This window comes from Anolis carolinensis, chromosome 1 (assembly GCF_035594765.1).
Source record: "Anolis carolinensis isolate JA03-04 chromosome 1, rAnoCar3.1.pri, whole genome shotgun sequence".
NCBI lineage: Eukaryota > Metazoa > Chordata > Lepidosauria > Squamata > Dactyloidae > Anolis > Anolis carolinensis.
In genome coordinates, this window is record NC_085841.1 from 235,699,495 (window position 1) to 235,709,192 (window position 9,698).

General features: G+C 41.7%; 1 non-coding gene across 2 annotated transcripts; it reads right to left on the reverse strand.

Annotated features, from left to right (window-relative positions):
• Window positions 1-2,706: 2,706 nt before the first annotated feature.
• LOC103278864 (uncharacterized) lies at window positions 2,707-7,917 on the reverse strand. 2 transcript variants are annotated; one of them, XR_010001803.1, is made up of 5 exons: window positions 7,428-7,917; window positions 6,174-6,259; window positions 5,973-6,082; window positions 3,821-3,919; window positions 2,707-2,845 (listed from the first exon to the last, which is right to left on the reverse strand). It is a non-coding gene; the product is annotated as an uncharacterized LOC103278864 (transcript). The 2 variants fall into 2 exon arrangements; XR_010001802.1 differs by having other exon boundaries at window positions 6,174-7,913.
• Window positions 7,918-9,698: the final 1,781 nt, after the last annotated feature.

The following is a 9,698-nucleotide window of genomic DNA, read 5'->3' on the forward strand; positions in this document are numbered from 1 at the left end:
TCAACTAGTCCTACTTCCCATGCCCCTGAGAGCTCTAGAGGTTTTGCTAAAGATATAGTAAAGCTTGAAATGCTGTTCCTAGGGAAGGCTCTAGCACTCGCGTTGCTAGGTAGTGTGAGATAAAAACTACCTCCCCCCATTTTCCTAGGCGTATAAAAAACACTGCCGCTACTCAGGTTCTGTTACTTCGGAAGCCAGAACCCAACTGTTGAACTTGCTAGGCCAGCCTAACCATTTCACTAGGCATTGCTTTCTCGCACCCCGACCTTTTGTGGCTAGAATTTTTTCAATCCTGTAGATGCGGTCTTTGTCAGTATTAATCTTTTGCAGTTCTTCAGGATAAAAGGTGCCAATGACATCTTCACCCGCATAATCTTTCAATAGAAATACAGGCCTGGATGTTTTTTGAAGAACCTGGTCCACGATGAATATCTCACTGGTAAAATTCTGTTCGTACCCCTTAGCAAATTTACCCTTGCTTTTGGAAATCCTCACATGGTCTCCTTTTCTGAATTGCGATAACTCCTCTTTTCTTTTCACATGTGGCCCATAAACTTTCCTCCACACGTCTAGAGCGTTGGAATCGTTAACATCTACGGGCCTTGTTTTGATAGTATGGTGAAAACTGTGGTTATAACTTTTGAGGAACATAGGCAATACATCAATATATGTAAAAGTGTTATGAGCTGTGAAATATCTCCACATTTTTGTTTTTAAAGTTCTGTTAAACCGCTCCACAACTCCTGCTTTAACTTCATTGTTGGTGACAAAGTGGTGAACCCCATGATGTTTCAACAGAGTGCTTACCGCCTTGTTTAGAAACTCCCGACCCCGGTCTGTCTGTAATTTTTCAGGTTTTCGACCATCTTGAGTGAAGATAGTGTTAAAGGCCTCCGACACCTCTCTACCTGACTTATCCTTCAGAGGCAACCCCCATGCGTATTTAGACAGGATATCTATCACTGTTAAAATGTACTTGTAACCCCTGTTAAACTTGGAAAGTCGCTGCATATCCACTAAATCAGCCTGCCATTGAGAATCCACATGAGATACAATAGTCTTGTTTCTTTTAAAATGGATCCTTGCTGGCCTGTGTAACGTGTAACTGTCTTGTTTGGATAGCCATTGAGTAACATCCCCCTTCCTTACAGTTTTGCATTGTTTTTTGGCCTCTTGAAAAAGCGGCCAAACACCTCCGAGGCTTCCTACCTTACCCGGCGTAAAATATATTTTCTTTAGGATTTCATCGGACTCTGACATTATGTCACCGAATGCAAGTATGAACACAGGGGTACAAAACAAACCAATTTTATTGTGAGACACACATAGCAGCTCTGCTCTGCAGAACAGGCTTTAAACACGCGGCATGCTGAAAAGCTCCATGGTCTGAGAGTCGCCAATCTGAAGATCCTCCACATCACCAGAAAACTGGATACAGCCCTACGGAGATCAAACAAATAGCATTGAGTCTACAACACTCATTTCATCATTCCTAAAGATATCTCATATTGCTCACACATCTCCCTTCCCCATACCAGACCAATCCCCACCAACTCCCCAAACAAGTATTCTAGCACGTACCGTAATATTCTCGAAACCATCAGTTGTGTTTTCATCAACAGCCATGACTTCCTTTTCCGCCGCTCCATCCTTCAACAGCTCCTCTAGGAGTGACCGATGGACGCATCTGCCTGAGGTTGGTTCTTCTCCCGTTCTCTCAATATCCTTATAGTCTGTTTTACAAAGCATCTCTTCATCCGCCTCTTCAAGAACAGCAGTAGCATCAGCATGATACATTCTCGGCATTTCAGGGAAAAGCTTTTTCAAATCGATCCTGTCTGTGCCCTGATCATTTAAATCAGGCTTAACCTCTGTGAATTTATTTTTCACAGCATAAAGACCTGGTAATAAGTTAAGCCTTGTCGGAGGTTTAGCATTCGAGGATTCTCGCGGCTTTTTAGGACTATTCATTGGTGTCACAGGTAGGGAAAGTCCTGTTGTTCCTGACATGTTTGGATAGGCCCAATACCTATAGCCGCTTTCAGCTCTTCTTTTCATAGCAGTTTGTTTCTTTCTAGGCACTTCCGGTACTGAAAGGCACGCTGAGCTTGAAGGGCCATCTGGTGATTCCATATTTTCCATTCCTCTGAAAGCAGTCAAGGGATGCACTAAAACTCACATGGAGTATTTATTCCTAAAAGCTCCGCCCTAATGGGCCCTCCCAGTATCACATGATGACCTTATGGGCCTAAATCCATTGGCTGTTGGACACAGAGCACAGAGCTCACCACTAAGACCTAGCACACGGTCCTGGCTGCCCCATTTCCTCAAGCAGAGGGGTCAGTCTAGGCAAGGGGCCTTTCAGCCCATACGCATCACCATGAATGCCTCATTGAAACATGTCTGTGCTTGCCCCACCACGTGGTAAGCTCCTGCAGTAGGAGTAGGGAACATGCACCATAGACATACCCATCACATGGGCGGCTTATGGTAGGGGTGGGGGGGGGGTGGGCTGTGGGCTGTGGGAGGGCTTCACCTCAGGGGGAAGGGTCTCCCGGGATTGCATTTCCTGTTTTTAGGAGGAGGGAGTTCCTCTTTTAGGAGGTGGCACTTCCTGCTTCAAGGGGCAGGACTTCCTGCTTCAAGGGGGCGTGGCACCTGTCAAAAATGAGTTTGACGAGAGGTGGCCCCTATTACTACTCACAGTGAACTGTCGCTCTTCATCTGTTGTCTTCTCAATATTTGTTGAAGCCTTTCTTTCAGGATGATTCACAATTTCTGTCCCAGGATGCCCTGTTTTCGATCTTTTGATACTTGAACTGGGCTCAGAGCTTTCATTACAGCACTAATGAAAGACAAGAAATTAAATTAATTGTTTGCCTATGTGATTTGCTTTTTAAAAAAATCCTTGATAAACATCATGTCTAGTGTATAGCTTTTCTCTATATTTCACATGTGTACTCTCGAGCAAGGGATCACTGGGGTGCAGTTTCAGTCAAGTTGATCAGCCTAAAGATCCTCTTTAGGGAACTTTTACCTCTGTATCGCTTACTATTATTGCTTTTAGATAATAATGGGTATCACTGGAGTAAAGACTGTGCTATCAAAGCAAGCAGGAAGTAAGATCAGATATTATTTGTAAAGGTTTTCTTATTTGCAAAATATAGCAACCTAACATATTTAGATTATAGTCACTCCAGGCTTATTCAGAATTGAAAACTGATTTAAACAGATAGCTTCTTTGTCTGGAAGAAGTAAATAAAATGCAATGCAATGTTTTTTAGAGAATAGTAATAAATAATTAAAACAACAAGTCTACATGGATTATATATTCAGTGTAACCTCACCAAGTTATGCTTTCTGAATAAGAATAAGATTGCAGTCCAATCACTTGTTCAAATCCAGATGATTACATTGTAAGCTTAAATTCTGTTAACCTGTCATATTTACCACTTCATCACATAACCTAAACTCCACTGAGTTCTACACTTGGTATTCTGTGGGTCCACTACATTCATTTTGGTCAAAATGAATGTAGTTGAGTCTTTTAAACATTGAGGGCAGCATTTTCCCCGCAATGTATCAGGAAGAGGTGAGGAAATGGATTTTTCTCAAAACACGGGATGTTTTGCAAAATTTTGAATGAAGTAGCCCTCCTTGCACTCAGGTTAAAATCACCCAATTTGTGGGAGGAGTAAAAATAAACTTTTGGGGGCAATTTCTGACATTTCTTTTTGCTCCCCAAGCAGGAAGGTTTGGTTGTAAGCTACCTTATAAGGTTTCTACTTAGCAAAAAAATAAAATAGCCTGTTAAGGGTACCCTTTTCCTTCCTTCCATGATTTGTCTATGTCTTCTGTTGGGAGGGCCAGTGCTGTTGTCCTTCCAAATGGGATTCTCTCTCTCCGTCTCTGCTGTGGGCTGTGGTGTGACAATAAAAGCATCAAAAAGGGCATTTTATACAAACACTATTGCTGCAGCACAAAACCGAACCAGCAGAACTGTTTTGGGTGGTTAGGGGCCTAATCCAACCTGGCTCAAAAGAGAAATTCAAACGATAAAACAGCACGTTGTGAAGAACTTGCCCACGATTTTGCAGATAAGATTGCTCTGATTCGCTCTGACTTAGATGCCACAATTGATAACAGCTCCAGGGGATGTAACCCTGGCTCCTACTTGTCCAGTGTTGATGGATACTTTTCAGTTTGTGCAACCTGAGGATGTAGACCGGATTCTTGGAGAGGTGAGAACCACCACATGTGCTTTAGACCCGTCCTTCATGGCACATAAAACAGGCCAGAGGAGGACTGGTGGAGTGGGCCAGGGAAATGATTAATGCCCCTTGCATCAGGGCAAGGTCCCTGCCAGCCTCAAGGAGGCTGTGGTAAGACCACTTCTTAAAAAACCTTCCCTAGATCCCTCTGTACTGGACAACTACAAACCTGTCTCCAGCCTCCCATTCTAGGCAAGATACTGGAGCATGTGGTGGCTTCATGGATGAAGGGTTCCTGGATGAAGCAGATGATCTAGATCTATTTCAGTCTGGTTTCAGGCCTAGTTGGGATGGAGACACCTTTGGTCGCCTTGGTAGATGACCTACATAGAGAACTGGAAAAGAGGAGTGTTTCCCTTCCAGAGTTTTGGAGTGTGGCGTCATCTGTATATAGATGACTCCACATCTATCAGTCCTTTCCAGCTGATTCTAAGGAAGCAGTGCCTGTGCTAAACCAGTGCCTTGCAGCTGTAATGGACTGGATGAGGGCAAAAAAATGAAGCTTAATCCAGACAAAACAGAGGTGCTTCTGGTCAGTTGTAAGACAGATCTGGAAATAGGGATTCTGCCTGTGTTAGATAGGGTTACACTCCCTCTGAAAACACAGGTTTGCAGTTTGAGGCTACTCCTGGATTCATCTCTGAACCTGGAGGCCCAGGTATCAGCAGTGACCAGGAGTGCTTTTGCACAGATAATGCTAGTGTGTCAACTGCGTCCGTTCCTGGAGAAGTCAGATCTGGCCACGGTGGTGCATGCCTTGGTTACATCCCATTTGGATTAATGTAACACGCTCTACATGGGGCTGCCTTTGAAAAGTGCTCAGAAACTTCAGTTGGTCCAAGGAGCAGCAGCCAGACTGCTAACTGGGGCTGGCTACAGGGAGCGTACAACTCCTCTGTTGTAGCAGCTCCACTAGCTGCCAGCACGTTTCTGGGAACAATTCAGAGTGCTGATTTTGACCTACAAAACCCTATATGGCTCCAGTCCAGGTTATCTGAAGAACCTTTCTCTTTCTATTGGGGGGGGGGTGGTTATGGGGGATTTGGGGAGCGGGGACTTGTTTGTGTGTTTTAAATGCATTTAATTGTATCTATTGTATTTTAATGGTATTTTTAACCTAACACACACAGTACTGTTTAATTGTTTTTAAATTTTTGTATTTGTTTTGTTTAAAATTGATCAAAGTGTGTGGTTGTTAGCTTGCCTTGAGTCCCTTCGGGGAGAAAGGCAGGATATAAATAAAGTAAATAAATAGAGAACAAAACACAGCTCTAAGGTACTCCACAGGCCATTGAAGAGGTAGCTGGGAAGGAATCCCACAGCATCACATTCTGGGCTTGCACTTCCAGGAAGGAATAGAGCCATTCCAAAATAGTGCTGTCATTGTCTTATTTCATTAAGGAAATCCAGGAAGATACAATGGTCAACAGTACTGAAAGCCACTGGACACTAATTAGTAGTCAATATCGTGAGATGCTGTAAAAGATCCGGCCTTACTATAAAGAGGCAATAACCACCCAGAACATATATATTTCATAATAGCTGCCATGATGCATAGGCAATAGCTGTGTTCAATTGAGATCAGGAGATATATATCTTGTTAGTGTTATCAAAAATATTTCAGTATCACCTCCATCTTGCATACGTTTTTGATAAAATGAAAATTAGACAATCACTCTTCATAATAAATTAGAATGATACCTTCAGAAAAGGAATGATATTTCCATCACTGGTCCTTTTTCTAACTGAATCCTTGTTATTATTAGGATGCTTCTTCTTTCTAGGATCCATATTGGCTCTTACAGGTATAACTGTAAGGGAATTAAAAAATGGTAGGAATGATGAATCAGTAGATTATATAAGGTTCCTTCCGCTAATGCAGACTATTCTACCACTCTTTACCTTTGAACTGGAAGGGATTGGTAGAAATCTCTTGTTCTCCCACAAGATCTGACAGCACTCAATTTATCACTCTTTTCTTCTGGAAACTATGTAATAAATTACACATTAGAATGCTGTACTAAGTAGCAATAAGAGGAAAATTACACTTGTTCGGCAATATATAAGAAAGCTTTGTTCCTGATGCAAAACATTACCCTGTGATTTACCATGAAGAGTTTTCTGCAAATATCTCTATACAACATGATGGATCTTTCCAGTGCCATAGCAGCAGTATTAATCAATGTTAACTGATGGCATGATGTCTACTCCCAACATCAAAACAAATAAAGCGATAGGTGAGGGTATCTGTATAGAGGTAGCCTGTCCTCTGTTGCCTGGAGGCATCCTCTGTTTGGGAGGTGTTAACTGGTCCTTAATTGCTTATTGTCTGGAATTTCTGAATGGTGATCATTATTTACTTGATTCTTGATTCTGGTGTTTTTTAAAATACTGGTAACCAGATTTTGTTCATTTTCATGGTTTCCTCCTTTTTATTAAACACCAGAATCAAGACAGCAAATATCAAGACAGTAAATAATGAACACCACTTAGCTGCATTTAGCCATCTAATTTTGCAACCCATTTTTCATTTAAAAACCCTAAACTTTAAAAAGGAGCTGCAATATCTGCCAATGATAGGTTAACCCATGCATGGACAAACTTTGGCCCTCCAGGTGTTTTGGACTTCAACTCCCACAATTCCTAACAGTTGGTAAGCTGGCTGAGATTTCTGGGAGTTGAAGTTCAAAACACCTGGAGGGCCAAAGTTTGCTCATGCCTGGCATTAACCCAAAATAAACCCTATTTTGTCCATTTTGAAACCATTGCCTACACCACAGTAACCCGCAATACACCGCAGTAACCCGCAACATTTCTGCCCCTTTCCATAGTGGTTTCCTGCCACCTTTGCTTCATCTTCAGCCTTCTCCCTGGGCTGATAATAAGAACCGAGGGAGTGCATCAGAGTTGGGGAATATAATCTTTCAGATGTTGTTGGAGAGCAACTCTAACCAGCATTCCCAATAGCAAGGGAAAATAAGAATTGCAGCCCAAGTCTTAAAACAACCACATGTTCCTCCACCTCTGAGATACATCAAGGTCACAAAAATATTAAAACAATATTAAAAGAGTGCCAAAGAGATCAGATCCCCATTCTGTCATGACATTTACAGTATGATAAAGCAATACTTCTGCTCTCCTCTGTACCAATACAACCTGCTTCCTGGAGCTTCGCCAGTGGTCACAGAAGCCTGACCTTCCTCACAGGGTTGTTGTAAGGATAAATTGGGAAGCAAAGATCCTTGAAACGACTTTGGGCTCCCTGGAAGAAAAGAGTGATATAATGTTACAAACAAATAGCGTAGTTTGTGAATCTCAACATAAACAGGAAGTGTGAAATTTAGCAATGCCCTCACCTTCTTCCTGTTCTGCTTCCTTCTCCCGCTTTGCTTTATGCTTCTCTGTTCTTCTTACTCATTTTCCTCTTCCTCCTCCTTTTAACTATTACTTAGCCCCAATCCTGTCATAATTAGAATAGTTCCATTCTACCCATGGGATTTAACTAAATGTTTTAATGTTTTATGGTTTGCCTGGTGATTTATATAGTTTTAATTGTCTAATTTATGGTTATAGGTATTGATTTGGAACTTGTAATTTTCTTTAAATGGTTGTGAGGCATTGACTTTTACCTTTTATTATGTTTTTGAACCGCTTTGAGTCCCCCTAGGGGTGAGAAAAGCAGTATATAAGTTTAATAATAATAATAATAATAATAATAATAATTATTATTATTATTATTATTATTATTATTTTATATAAGACCTGGCTATGGCTCACAAATGGGACACTGAAGGAGACAGAAGGCCTCCCAGAATCCCAGAACGGCTTTCACCCCTCCAGATGAACAGTGGACATTATCTTCACTGCATGACAGCTCCAAGAAAAATGCAGAGAACAAAATCAAACTCTCTACATGGCGTTTATTGACTTTGCAAAAATATTTGACTTCCATTTTCTGTTCGGGTACAATTCTATGTCTTCGGAATCTAAAGGAACACATTCTGTATCTAGTTCACTGAAAGTCTTTGAGATCCTTTCCCAAGTTCCACAGTGAAGAAATATTTGTGTTGCAGCCAACTTATGACAACCGTCAAGCAAACATACTGTGGGGTTTTCTTGTTCAGGGAGGGTTTGCCATTGCCTTCATCTGAGGCTAGCAGAGTGTGACTTGCCCAATGCCACCCACTGGGTTTTGTGGTCAGGTGGAGATTGAAACCCTGATGTCTGGAAACCACTACTCCATACTGCTCTCTAGTTTTAATAATTAAATAGTTAATAATTAAATCAGGGCATATACAAGACTACAGCCATCAAGGTGTAATTCACTAAGGCAGGGTCAGTGTTTTTTAAACCTAAAGATGTTTCTAAAGCAGTTCTGATATTTTTATGAGACTTGCCATTTATAAACTTGTTAGTCCAGGTATCATCATTGCTGAAAAATATATTACAGAAAGATCCCGACTCAGAATATTCTGATCAAAGAAGCTGTCATTAAAAAAAAAAAACTATTGATACAACCCCCTTCCAAAAAACTTGTTGGTTTCAAAAAGTTTTAAAGTGTTTTTGAAAAATGTGTCTTAATTTCTACGTATTGTGTTATCGTGGCCCATGGCAGGTCGTATGTATGTAAAACCAGTCCTCAGATTCTGTGACATTTCCCATTCCTGCTTTAAAGCTTTCCTTTAGTCTAGTACAGGGGTCCCCAAACTAAGGCCCGGAGGCCAGATGCGGCCCATCGAAGCTATTTATCCGGCCCCCACGGCACAAGGGCAGAAGGGGGTTGGGCTAAATGACCCAAGGGGTCTCTTCTCTTACAACCCTTATTATTATTATTATTATTATACATTGAGGCTGGATGGCCATCTGTCAGGGATGCTTTGCTTGTGCTTTTGGTGCACAAAGTCAGGAGTTGGATTAAATGGCCCAAGGAGTCTCTTCCAACCCTCTTTATTATTATTATTATTATTATTATTATTATTATTATTATTATTATTATTATTATTAACATTGAGGCTGGGTGGCCATCTGTCAGGGGTGCTTTGCTTGTGCTTTTGGTGCTCAAAGGCAGAAGGGGATTGGACTCAATGGCCCAAAGGGTCTCTTCCAACCATCTTTATTATTATTGTTGTTGTTGATGTTATTAATTATTTTTGCTCGGTGGCCAACTATAGTCCGGCCCTCCAACAGTCCGAAGGATCGTGAACCGGCCTCCTGTTTAAAAAGTTTGGGGACCCCTGGTCTAGTATATGTGTAGGGGTCCCTGGTGGCACAGTGTGTTAAAGCGCTGAGCTGCTGAAATTGCAGACCGAAAGGTGCCAGGTTCAAATCCCAAGAGCGGAATGAGCGCCCGCTGTTAGCCCCAGCTCCTGCCAACCTAGCAGTTCGAAAACATGCAAACATGAGTAGATCAATAGGTACCGCTCCGGC